Below are 11,473 nucleotides of genomic sequence, written 5' to 3' on the forward strand. Positions count from 1 at the left end.
CATCGCCTTAACCACTCGGCCAAAAATGGGGCAAAAGGGACTGCTAGGTGGGGGAAAGAAGAGGAAAAGGAGGGGGGAAAGGGAGGGGGAAGAAAGAAAGAAAAAAGGAGACTTTATAGTACTCTAAGGCCAATAAACCCATTTCATTTTCACCCATTTACAAAATGTTGAAACGTTTAGCATAGAAAAACAAAAACACAAGTAAACGTATGCTTTCCCATATTATTTTTATTATTTCTGGAATGCCATGACAACGATAAACATCTTATACAACACTATTATGAACACACAGATAAAAGGGGTACATTCTATACAACATTATTATGAACACACAGATAAAAGGGGTACATTCTATACAACAACAGTAAAAGAGCTTACTTCTTGTCTAGAGAGCCTGTCCATTCTGCTAGGGTCTGTCCAGATGCTGGACAGTACCATTTACCCTTAAGCTGGGTATGGCCACTGCTCTTTCTTTTCGACTGACCACAGCTTTTGCATTGGTAGTGGTAGTCCTCTTTTATGAGTCGCTTCTTCGGCGGCTCCCCTCTTGCCGCAAGCACCTGGTCCTCTTTTGCTGTCTTTTCATGCCGCCATTTCCTGCGCCTATTTAGGTCGACAGAGGAATGCTGAGGAATAGGGGCTTGTGAAGATGAAGCAGTAGGCGGAGCAGGTGGAAGGTGACCCGGGCCTGCAGGCACGGGGAACTGCCATGAGGCAGGAGACGGTGCTGAAGGCACGGGGTACTGCCATGAGGCAGGAGATGGTGCTGGAGGCACGGGGTACTGCCATGAGGCAGGAGATGGTGCTGGAGGCACGGGGTACTGCCATGAGGCAGGAGATGGTGCTGGAGGCATGGGGTACTGCCAAAATGCAGGAGATGGGGCTGGAGGCATGTGGTACTGCCAAAATGCAGGAGATGGGGCTGGAGGCATGGGGTACTGCCAAAATGCAGGAGATGGGGCTGGAGGCATGGGGTACTGCCAAAATGCAGGAGATGGGGCTTGTGGAAGGTGACCCTGCGTGTGCGTGGATGAGTCAGAAGAACCTGAGTCAGTTCTGGCACTGCGACGCTGGCGTATCAATGCCTCACCCTCCCTATTGTCAGGCTCCTGGATTTCTAGGATAACATGTCCGTGCTGCACTGGTTCAGTAGGGAGCTCCCTCGGTAATGGCAAGGAATCCTCAGCTGCCGTTGCCTTTTCGGGAAGCTGCACTCCTTGGAGCAATGAGTCCCGAGCGGTTCTTTTTTGTCTGTCTTGTAACCTAGAGAGACATACAAAATATTGAGAATTTCATACAAAGTGAATCCATCTAAAGTGCAGCTGTTAAAGAGAATGTAGCCAACATATCTTACCAACAAGACACAGTGGTGTTGTTTATAGTGACAAGAACCAAGTCGGTCTTCTCCTGTACGACGAGGCTGTCTTCCAGCAGTTGCTTTATGTGGACGTAAGATTGCACCATCGACTGCGGAATAGGCAAGGTTTTACCCTTGCTGTCTTTGGGTCGGTTTCTTGCAAGCTCAAACTCCTTCAAAAGCCTGAGTGAAACACATTCACATATGCGGTTGGCATCAGGTCTCAGAGCAGCCTGCCATGGCAGGTCATGAATAGTCTGTGAAGGGAAAAGACAATTTATAAATATTATACAGATATACAGTACAACCCCACTTCACAAATGGACTATACCAGTTCATTTGTCTGAATCCATTACTAAGTGTCTAAAATGCTGTGAGGGTTAGACATACAAAACAACTACTTACTACTAACTACTTAAGATATATGTGAATTATGTAATGTGTGCATCCACTATAAGTCAGTTCACCTTTCAGCTGCTTGTTGGCCTGGCGCAGAGCCACTTCGTTTCCTGGAAGCTCTCCATGGTCCAGGCAAGGTCCTTTTTTTGGACTTCAGGCTATAGGTTGTGGGTTGCTTATCCATTTGATGTAGCTTTGAATACAGCCTCACTATGTCATCCGTCTCGCCTAGTGATAATGCCGTTATTGTTCTATTAAGTAGAACAAGATACTTGGCCAAGTCATCCACAGCCTCCCATCCCTGAACACCTCGAGAATCACAGCGGGTATTCTGAAAAATGAACAACCATTGATAAATGACTGATAAATGGTCACATGACCTGAGCCGATGTCCTGGGCGCAGAGACGTTTTTGTCAGAAGTACACATCTGGCAGGACTGTGAGACATCATCGTGCTATAAGCACACAACACCAATTGACTATTTGAGACTTAATGAAACAAGTTATTCATAGCATGTGCAGAGCAATAATTAATCCAGAAGAATTTAAAAACAATGTGATTTTACAATAGGTCAGATTACCTGAGAGGTTGTGTAAGTGGACGCGTCGGGTGAGTCAGCAGGAAGAGAAATAGTGGATTCAGGCCGGGGCTCTTCAGGTGGGCTCTCAGCTGCATCACTTTGGGGGGATAGTGCCAACGACTGTACAGCCGTACCGGCCGTGAGAGACAAACAGTTGAGTAAAAATATCCTTGAAATTGATATTGCCATAAAAATGTATCTAAATGCATGCAACACAAAAAGACAAATGTAGCCTATGCGATAAAAACATAATTCAAAGCATGTATGTTCTTCTCGAATTCATATGCCAGGGCAATAAAACAATAATCAGATTACCTGAGATGATGTGTGAGGTGATGCACCGCGGGGTGCTGAAGTGTCCACTTCCGAGGGGTGCTGACTGAAGATCTCCACTGCATCACTAATTGTGATGTCAAGGCACTCCTCCTCCTCCTCCTGAACTTCAACCTGGCGGTCTGGAACAATGGTGCCAAGTTCACTGTCCTGTTGTGGACCCAGCAGATCTCCTCTGTCAGACTGAGCCAGCAAATACTCCACAGCTATACGCTCACCTGCCATAAAATAAATTATGAAAAAGTAAATGTTTAAATTTGGAGAAATAGACAAGTTGCTACTAGAAAGAACAAGAACAGAAAGGCCTAGTTGCAGTGAAAATGGGGTGTCCTGAAGTGACTTACCAGTGGGTTTCCCAGGGGGGATGAATTCCGGTAGTAGCGCACAACCAAGAACTCGCTGGCTGAGGGCATTTAAATTAGTCTTCAGTCGGACATTGTAGATCCTGGTTTGTGAAGCACCACTCACATGTACAGCTGCATGGGCTCGATTCATGTTCCATCTGGAACTCCCTTCAAGCATGTACATTTGTGTGTGCATCGCATTAGATTTCCAGCCTTAAAAAAAGCAAAACATTTTAAATATAATTAGCATTAATGAAGCGATGATACACTTTTCCCCATGTGTGCAATCTATCATACTGTTTTTATGACAATTAAAAATATACATTATTTGTACCCGGGATGAAGGTGTTCTGATGCCGATGGAAGCTCTCCACAGAAGAGGAACCTCTGCCACATCTTAGGACATCCAGAACCTTACTGCCCTTTTGCAGACCTGATCCGACTTTGGTGTACAGTTCCACACCAGGGGGATCCTGAATGCATGGCAAATGTTTTTGTTGAACCTCCCACACACGTGTCATGCTCTCAGGATTGATAAGCCGCAAACCTGATGTGTCAGTGAGCTCCCACATTGAGTTGAGCAAATCTTGGATGAGGGCACGGCTTTCCTCTATCCCACGAGTTCTCCTCCTGCAGTGTTTGGCCAGTTCGCTGGAGCTGATGTTGGCCAGAACTTGCGCTTCTGAAGGAGTCTGACCAGCATGTCGTTTCTTGAGCTCTGAAGTCTTTGCATCTTTCAGATGGCTGATGTCATCCTTGTCCCACTCAAAAATGCAGCTCGACATTTTGGAACAGAAAGTGCCATACAGGGGATGGTGTTCTGTAGTCAGACCAGTTGTGAATCGCCTCATGTAATGGAAAATATCCAATTTAACCTGTGTTTTCCAAGGTCGAAACCAAACTTGAACCGGGGTCAAACCTGTGCAAATAAAAAAACAAGGTGTGAATGTAAGCATGTAATTAAAATACAAATGTAAACGTGACTGATGAGGGAAGACCAGGTAAGTAGTTGAATGAGCAGAATGTCAGGTGTAAAGCAGGAGAGCATCTGGTGGAAAGACAGGGAATGGCAATTGATGGTTTAGAAGAAGTGGGAATGTCATCATGGAAAGACCCTTCTTATTTGTGCCTCCTTGTCTCATCCAGGACAGACACCTTAATATATGAATGTGTGTGTACTGTGTAAAATAATAATAATAATACAAATGTTGGTAATATGTAATTGTCACCTTATGCCACGTTGCAGTTTGAATTAAGCAATCATACACGAGAGGCCGTTCTTTAACGTCATTATTGGTACGACAGTACTGCGGCAGGACCGAGGCGCTTGCGCCGAGGTCCGTACGCCTGTACTGGAGGCAGTTTGCAAGCAAGCAGTTTGCTTTTCAGGCCAAGGGTATACCGTTTTTCTCAGACGCGGAGGGATACTGACTTGTTGTGAAAAGGCACGTTCTATTTGACCGTTCTTTGATCGTGGAATCAAACACGCCTATTGACCAATCAGAGAGCTTGCTCACACCTATGTGTTATAGAATACAAAGTAAACAATATACATAAATAAAATACACATATGATGCTGCATCAAATATAATTTTAAATGGTTTAAAAGGATGTCTCTTTTTTTAAATGCCTTTTGCACTGAATCCTCTCTCCTTATGTCTCTCCCTTAGATTTGAGGCAAGGGAAGTGGGGAAAGAAATCAAAGATGTACAATCTTAGACTGGTGGTATTCATATAGAATGAAGTACCTTATTCTAAACAAGAAGAGTGTTATGTTTACACGTTTGTAAAGGTTTTAATTTTGTGCGTGCAATAAATAACACAATGATACACAAACAGTCAAACTGCCTAATACCTGTCTCGTTGCAGCAATGTCGGTCAACATATATGACTTCTGGCTCTGGCTCCCCAGCGTCTTGGTAGCGCTTGACGATGCCTTGGCACAAGTCCTCTAGACCAGCTCCCTCACCAGTGGTTAGGACACAGTTCAGAACCTCGCCACATTCATTACTGACGTTTGTCATCCATGTGGCCGTGTCTGCAATGGCCCCGGCAAGTTTCTTAGTGATCTATAAAACATGTAAATCCAATATAAAAACATAATCAAGTGTAACTCATGACAATTAATTTTTAATTCATTGTCATGAGTTACACTTGATTATGTTTTCATAGAACATTAACAAATATTTTTTTGCACCTTCTTTGTGGAGTCAAGTTTTAAGATCCTGCCATATGTGGATGTGATTATCCCCTTCATCTCCTCCAGATGACCCAGGATCTCATTGGCATGGACCGTCTCAAACCACTGTGCTAGAGGTAGGGGGCTGAAGCGCGGTGGACTCATATAGACTGCATCAGATTGAGTCATTGTGCTCCTCTTTTTGTGGAGCTCACAGTCAGCCAAGTACTCTATTGTGTGCCTTGCCCACTCCTCGCTGTGGACTTCCTCCAGTGCTTGCTGCAGGTAGCTGGAGCTGTTCCCTACAGTCCGAGGTTTAAGCATGGTCACACACTTCCTGTCCAGAGCCAGCTGTGCTGTGAGAACTGCAGGAAACCTGTTCCTGTGAGCAGGATCTAACTGAACCAATAAATCCACACTCCAAGGACACACAGGGATCATGCACTTACTGCACCGAGGATAGTCACCGCCGACCAAGTAGTACCGTGAATCAAGGTCGATGACTTCCCGTACCTTAGGGTATATCCCTGAGTGATGCATCTTCCTACCGCACTGAGCGCACTTCAGTGGAATACCCCACATCCTCATCGGTGCCCACAGAAACATCCGCTGCCTGTTCATGGGTTCAGGTGGAGCAGTTGTAATTTTTGGTGGATTTGGGGGATGGAACCAGTTCTGGGAGAACTGTTGCCTAAGCTGTCCTGTGGGCTCGTAGAGACACGTCGCAATCCACTCCTGGTCGGCTGGTTTGATGACCCGCTTGAACTGGTTGGGGAGAAACCTCACCAAATTCACCTCTGGCGGCCTCAGATGAACGAGAGATGGAGATGTCTGATAAAGAGGAGAAGGAGGAGGTTGTGGCTGTTGCGGTATAGGAGTCGGTTGTGTTGGTGGTGCAGAGGTGTGTTGTGTTGGTGGTGCAGAGGTGTGTTGTGTTGGTGGTGCAGAGGTGTGTTGTGTTGGTGGTGCAGAGGTGTGTTGTGCTGGTGGTGCAGAGGTGTGTTGTGTTGGTGGTGCAGAGGTGTGTTGTGTTGGCTGTTGTTTTTCACTCCTGCTGGTGCTCGAAAGATGGCAATCTTCAATGTGTTTGAGTAGCTCCATTGCACCCCTGGTCTTCTGTCCACACTGCTCACAACACTGCTCTGCGTGAAAGTCAGCCAAATGCTCAAAAAAGTCTTCAGCCCAAATATCCATACTACAGAGAGAGCAGTTGATATGAGTGCTTGAACTGCTCTGTGTGGTGGTGACAGCTGGAGGGCATGATGCACCTGCACTGCTCTGTGTGGTGGTGACAGCTGGAGGGCATAATGCACCTGCACTGCTCTGTGTGGTGGTGACAGCTGGAGGGCATGATGCACCTGCACTGCTCTGTGTGGTGGTGACAGCTGGAGGGCATGATGCACCTGAGCTGCTCTGTGTGGCGGGGACTGACTGCTGTGTCCCTGAACTTGAGCTGCATGCTGCCTCCAAGTTCTGACTTCCTGATGCAGCTGCCTGATCACCTGACTGTGGAAAAATAGAGGTTATCAAAGTAATCAAAGTCAACTTTATTGTCAATCTTCTGCTTGTATGATACAGACAGGGAGATCGAAATGCTGTTTCTCACAATCCAGAGGAGTACATATACATGTGTGTATGACTAAATAAATATGACTGAATATACATTTTGAATGTTATTGTTAACAAGAGTAAAGCAATTCAAGCATAGCTATTAGGGACATAATTGCAAACAATGCATTTTCCTGTGCAGACACCTAAAAGTGAATACACATTGGCTTATGGCAACAATCGTCCGTACAGGATTCACTTAAACTGAATTATCTAATTTAAATATAACCATCACTCACCACATGATATCCACATTTGCAGAGGATTCTTCTGCCGAAGATATCAATATACCGGACTGGGAGGTTGAATGTAGGTGTCAAAGGACAGGCGTCAATACGCTGAATGACAGACTTCCATTTCTTGGACTTCGGTCTCTGTCCCGTGCTGAACCGGTGCTTCCCCTGGGCATACTGGTGCATGATACCAGCCCAACAACCGTCAGGTTTACCTGTCTTCGTCATCACTGAAATAGCAAGGAAAATGTCAGTTGGTGAAATTAGATAAATATACATAGAAAAGGATATATACTGTAAACATGACATTGTATTGTCATTGATTTGTTCTACTTAGCAGTATGTAATGAAATAAGCGCCAGCCACATTTAGCAGCAGCAGCAGCAATATTAATTGAAGAACACAGTAATGCATGAATAATTGTGTTATAATATGTTTTATAATATGTATTCATCATATGAGAATGTAAATGCAGTACCTTTAGCTGTGATTATATTAATACTGAATTAAAATATCTGAGTAGTTATTTTCTCCACCAAGACAATACAATATGAGTTATACTAGTGCAATATCGCAAATGTGCTGTAGGTGGGACAGATATTAACAGTATGCTATGGAATGCCATTTAAGCCAAAATTAAATAAATACATATATACATAAATAATTAAATAAATACATATATATATATAAATATGCCTATGAAATAAATAATAAAATAAATAAATTAGGCAATAAATATGTATACATGTACATTTAAATACACATTTATTTATTTCATGGGACTTTTATTTCATAATGACACATTTATTTATTTCAAGAGACTCGTATTTCATAATGACATATTTATTTATTTCAAGAGACTTGTATTTCATAATGACACATTTATTTATTTATTTCAAGAGACTCGTATTTCATAATGACATATTTATTTATTTCAAGAGACTCGTATTTCATAATGACATATTTATTTATTTATCCTCTCTGAAGAACCAGCACCTTACCGTGGTAGAGAGGTTTGTGTGCCCTGATGAACCTGGGGGCTGTGTTGTCTGGAACCTTGTGTTCCTGGTAGGGTCTCCCATGGCAAATTGGTCTCAGGCAAGGGGCCAGACTAAGATTGGTTCAAAAGACCTCATGAAAGAAAAACTAAGAAGTGAGGATACCCGGCCCGGAGGAAGCCCGGGGTCCCCTTCTGGAGCCAGGCCCAGAAGGAGGACTCGTCGGCGAGCGTCTGGTGGCCGGGCTTGCCACGGAGCCCGGCCGGGCCCAGCCCGAAAAGGCAACGTGGGCAACACCTCCGCTTCTCCGTCCCGCGGGCCCACCACCTACGGGAAACATCAATGGGGTCGGGTGCGCTGCCAGAAGGGTGGCAGTGAAAGCGGAGGGTCTCGACGGACCAGACCCGGGCGACAGAAGCTGGCTTTGGGGACGTGGAACGTCACCTCTCTGGGGGGGAAGGAGCCGGAGCTTGTGCGGGAGGTGGAGCGTTACCAGTTGGATCTGGTTGGGCTCACCTCTACGCACAGCGTCGGCTCTGGAACCTTACTTCTGGATAGGGGTTGGACTCTATTCTTCTCTGGAGTTGCTCAAGGTGTGAGGCGCCGGGCGGGTGTGGGGATACTCACAAGTCCCCGGTTAGGTGCTTCGTTGTTGGAGTTTACCCCAGTGGACGAGAGGGTCGCCTCCCTACGCCTGCGGGTTATGGGGGGGAAAACTCTGACTGTTGTGTGTGCTTATGCACCCAACAGCAGTTCAGAGTATACGGCCTTCTTGGAGACCCTGGAAAGAGTCCTGTATGGGGCTCCTGAAGGGGACTCTTTAATCTTGCTGGGAGACTTCAACGCACATGTGGGCAATGATGGAGACACTTGGAGGGGCGTGATTGGGAGGAACGGCCCCCCTGATCTGAACCGGAGTGGTGGTTTGTTACTGGACTTCTGTGCTAGTCATGGATTGGCCATAACAAACACCATGTTCGAACATAAGGATGCTCATAAGTGTACGTGGTACCAGAGCACCCTAGGCAGAAGGTCCATGATCGATTTCGTTATCGTATCATCGGACCTGAGGCCGTATGTTTTGGACACTCGGGTAAAGAGAGGGGCGGAGTTGTCAACTGATCACCATCTGGTGGTGAGTTGGGTCGAGTGGCGGGGGAAGCCTCTGGATAGACCTGGTAAGCCCAAACGTGTAGTTCGGGTGAACTGGGAACGTCTGGAGGAGGCCCAAGTTCAGGAGGCCTTCAACTCACACCTCCGGCGGAGCTTTTCGGGCATTCCTGTGGAGGTTGGGGACATTGAACCAGAGTGGTCGGTGTTCAAAGCCTCTTTTGCCGAAGCCGCGGCGGGGAGCTGTGGTCTCAAGGTCCTAGGTGCCTCAAGGGGCGGTAACCCTCGAACCTCCTGGTGGACACCGGTGGTCAGGGAAGCCGTCCGACTGAAGAAGGAGGCCTTCAGGGATTTGTTATCCCGGGGGACTCCCGAGGCAGTTGCAAGGTACCGACAGGCCCGAAGGGCAGCAGCCTCATCCGTGGCCGAGGCAAAGCAGCGGGTGTGGGAGAAGTTCGGAGAAGACATGGAGAAGGACTTTCGGGCGGCACCAAAGTTGTTCTGGAATACTGTCCGACACCTCAGGAGGGGGAAGCAGGGAACCATCCAAGCTGTGTACAGTAAGGATGGGACGTTGTTGACCTCAACTGATGGAGTGTTAGGGCGTTGGAAGGAACACTTTGAGGAACTCCTGAACCCGACAACTCCGCCCTCTATGTTAGAGGCAGAGCTGGAGTATGACGGGGGATCGACACCAATCTCCCGGGGGGAGGTCACTGAGGTCGTCAAACAACTCCACAGTGGCAAAGCCCCGGGGGTGGATGAGATCCGCCCGGAAATGCTGAAGGCTCTGGGTGTTGAGGGACTGTCATGGTTGACACGTCTCATCAACGTTGCGTGGAAGTCGGAAACAGTGCCGAAGGAGTGGCAGACCGGGGTGGTGGTCCCCCTTTTTAAAAAGGGGGATCAGAGGGTGTGTGCCAATTACAGAGGCATCACACTACTCAGCCTCCCCGGGAAAGTTTACTCTAAGGTACTCGAAAGGAGGGTCAGGCCGATTGTCGAACCTCAGATTGAGGAGGAACAATGTGGATTCCGTCCTGGTCGTGGAACGACGGATCAGCTTTTTACTCTCGCAAGGATCCTGGGGGGGGCCTGGGAGTACGCTTATCCGGTCTACATGTGTTTTGTGGACTTGGAGAAGGCGTATGACCGAGTTCCCAGGGAGTTACTGTGGGAGGTGCTGCGGGAGTATGGGGTGAGGGGGTCTCTACTCAGGGCCATCCAATCTCTGTACTCCCAAAGCGAGAGCTGTGTCCGGGTCCTCGGCAGTAAGTCGGACCCATTTCCGGTGAGGGTTGGCCTCCGTCAGGGCTGCGCTTTGTCACCAATCCTGTTTGTAATATACATGGATCGGATTTCGAGGCGTAGTCATGGGGGAGGGGGTCTGCAGTTCGGTGGACTAAGGATTGCACCACTGCTTTTTGCAGATGATGTGGTTCTAAAGGCTTCATCGGTCTGCGACCTTCAGCACTCTCTGGATCGGTTCGCAACCGAGTGTGAAGCGGCTGGGATGAGGATCAGCACCTCCAAATCTGAGGCCATGGTTCTCAGCAGGAAACCGATGGACTGTCCACTTCAAGTAGGGAATGAGTCCTTACCCCAAGTGAAGGAGTTCAAGTATCTCGGGGTCTTGTTCTCGAGTGAGGGAACAATGGAGCGTGAGATGGGCCGGAGAATCGGAGCAGCGGGAGCGGTACTGCAGTCGCTTTACCGCACCGTTGTGACGAAAAGGGAGCTGAGCCAGAAGGCAAAGCTCTCTGTCTACCGGGCCATTTTCGTTCCTACCCTCACCTATGGTCATGAAGGATGGGTCATGACCGAAAGAACGAGATCGCGGATACAAGCGGCCGAGATGGGTTTTCTCCGCAGGGTGGCTGGTGTCTCCCTTAGGGATAAGGTGAGAAGTTCGGTCATCAGGGAGGGACTCGGAGTTGAGCCGCTCCTCCTTCGCGTCGAAAGGAGCCAGTTGAGGTGGTTCGGGCACCTAGTTAGGATGCCACCTGGGCGCCTCCCTAGGGAGGTGTTCCAGGCACGTCCAGCTTGGAAGAGACCAAGGGGTAGACCTAGGACCAGGTGGAGGGATTATATCTCTTCGCTGGCCTGGGAGCGCCTTGGGATCCCCCAGTCAGAGCTGGTTGATGTCGCCAGGGAAAAGAAAGTTTGGGGCTCTCTGCTGGAACTGCTACCCCCGCGACCCGACCACGGATAAGCGGAAGAAGATGGATGGATGGATGGATATTTATTTATTTCAAGAGACTTGTATTTCATAATGACACATTTATTTATTTCAAGAGACTCGTATTTCATAATGACACATTTATTTATTTC

At 47.5% G+C, this 11,473-nt stretch overlaps 1 long non-coding RNA gene across 1 annotated transcript; it reads right to left on the reverse strand.

The window, feature by feature from the left end:
• Positions 1 to 1,602: 1,602 nt before the first annotated feature.
• LOC117546515 lies at positions 1,603 to 2,431 on the reverse strand. Its single transcript, XR_004569027.1, has 3 exons — positions 2,338 to 2,431; positions 1,825 to 2,087; positions 1,603 to 1,614 (listed from the first exon to the last, which is right to left on the reverse strand). It is a non-coding gene; the product is annotated as an uncharacterized LOC117546515 (long non-coding RNA).
• Positions 2,432 to 11,473: the final 9,042 nt, after the last annotated feature.

This window comes from Gymnodraco acuticeps, unplaced genomic scaffold (genome assembly GCF_902827175.1).
Source record: "Gymnodraco acuticeps unplaced genomic scaffold, fGymAcu1.1, whole genome shotgun sequence".
Classification (NCBI taxonomy): domain Eukaryota; kingdom Metazoa; phylum Chordata; class Actinopteri; order Perciformes; family Bathydraconidae; genus Gymnodraco; species Gymnodraco acuticeps.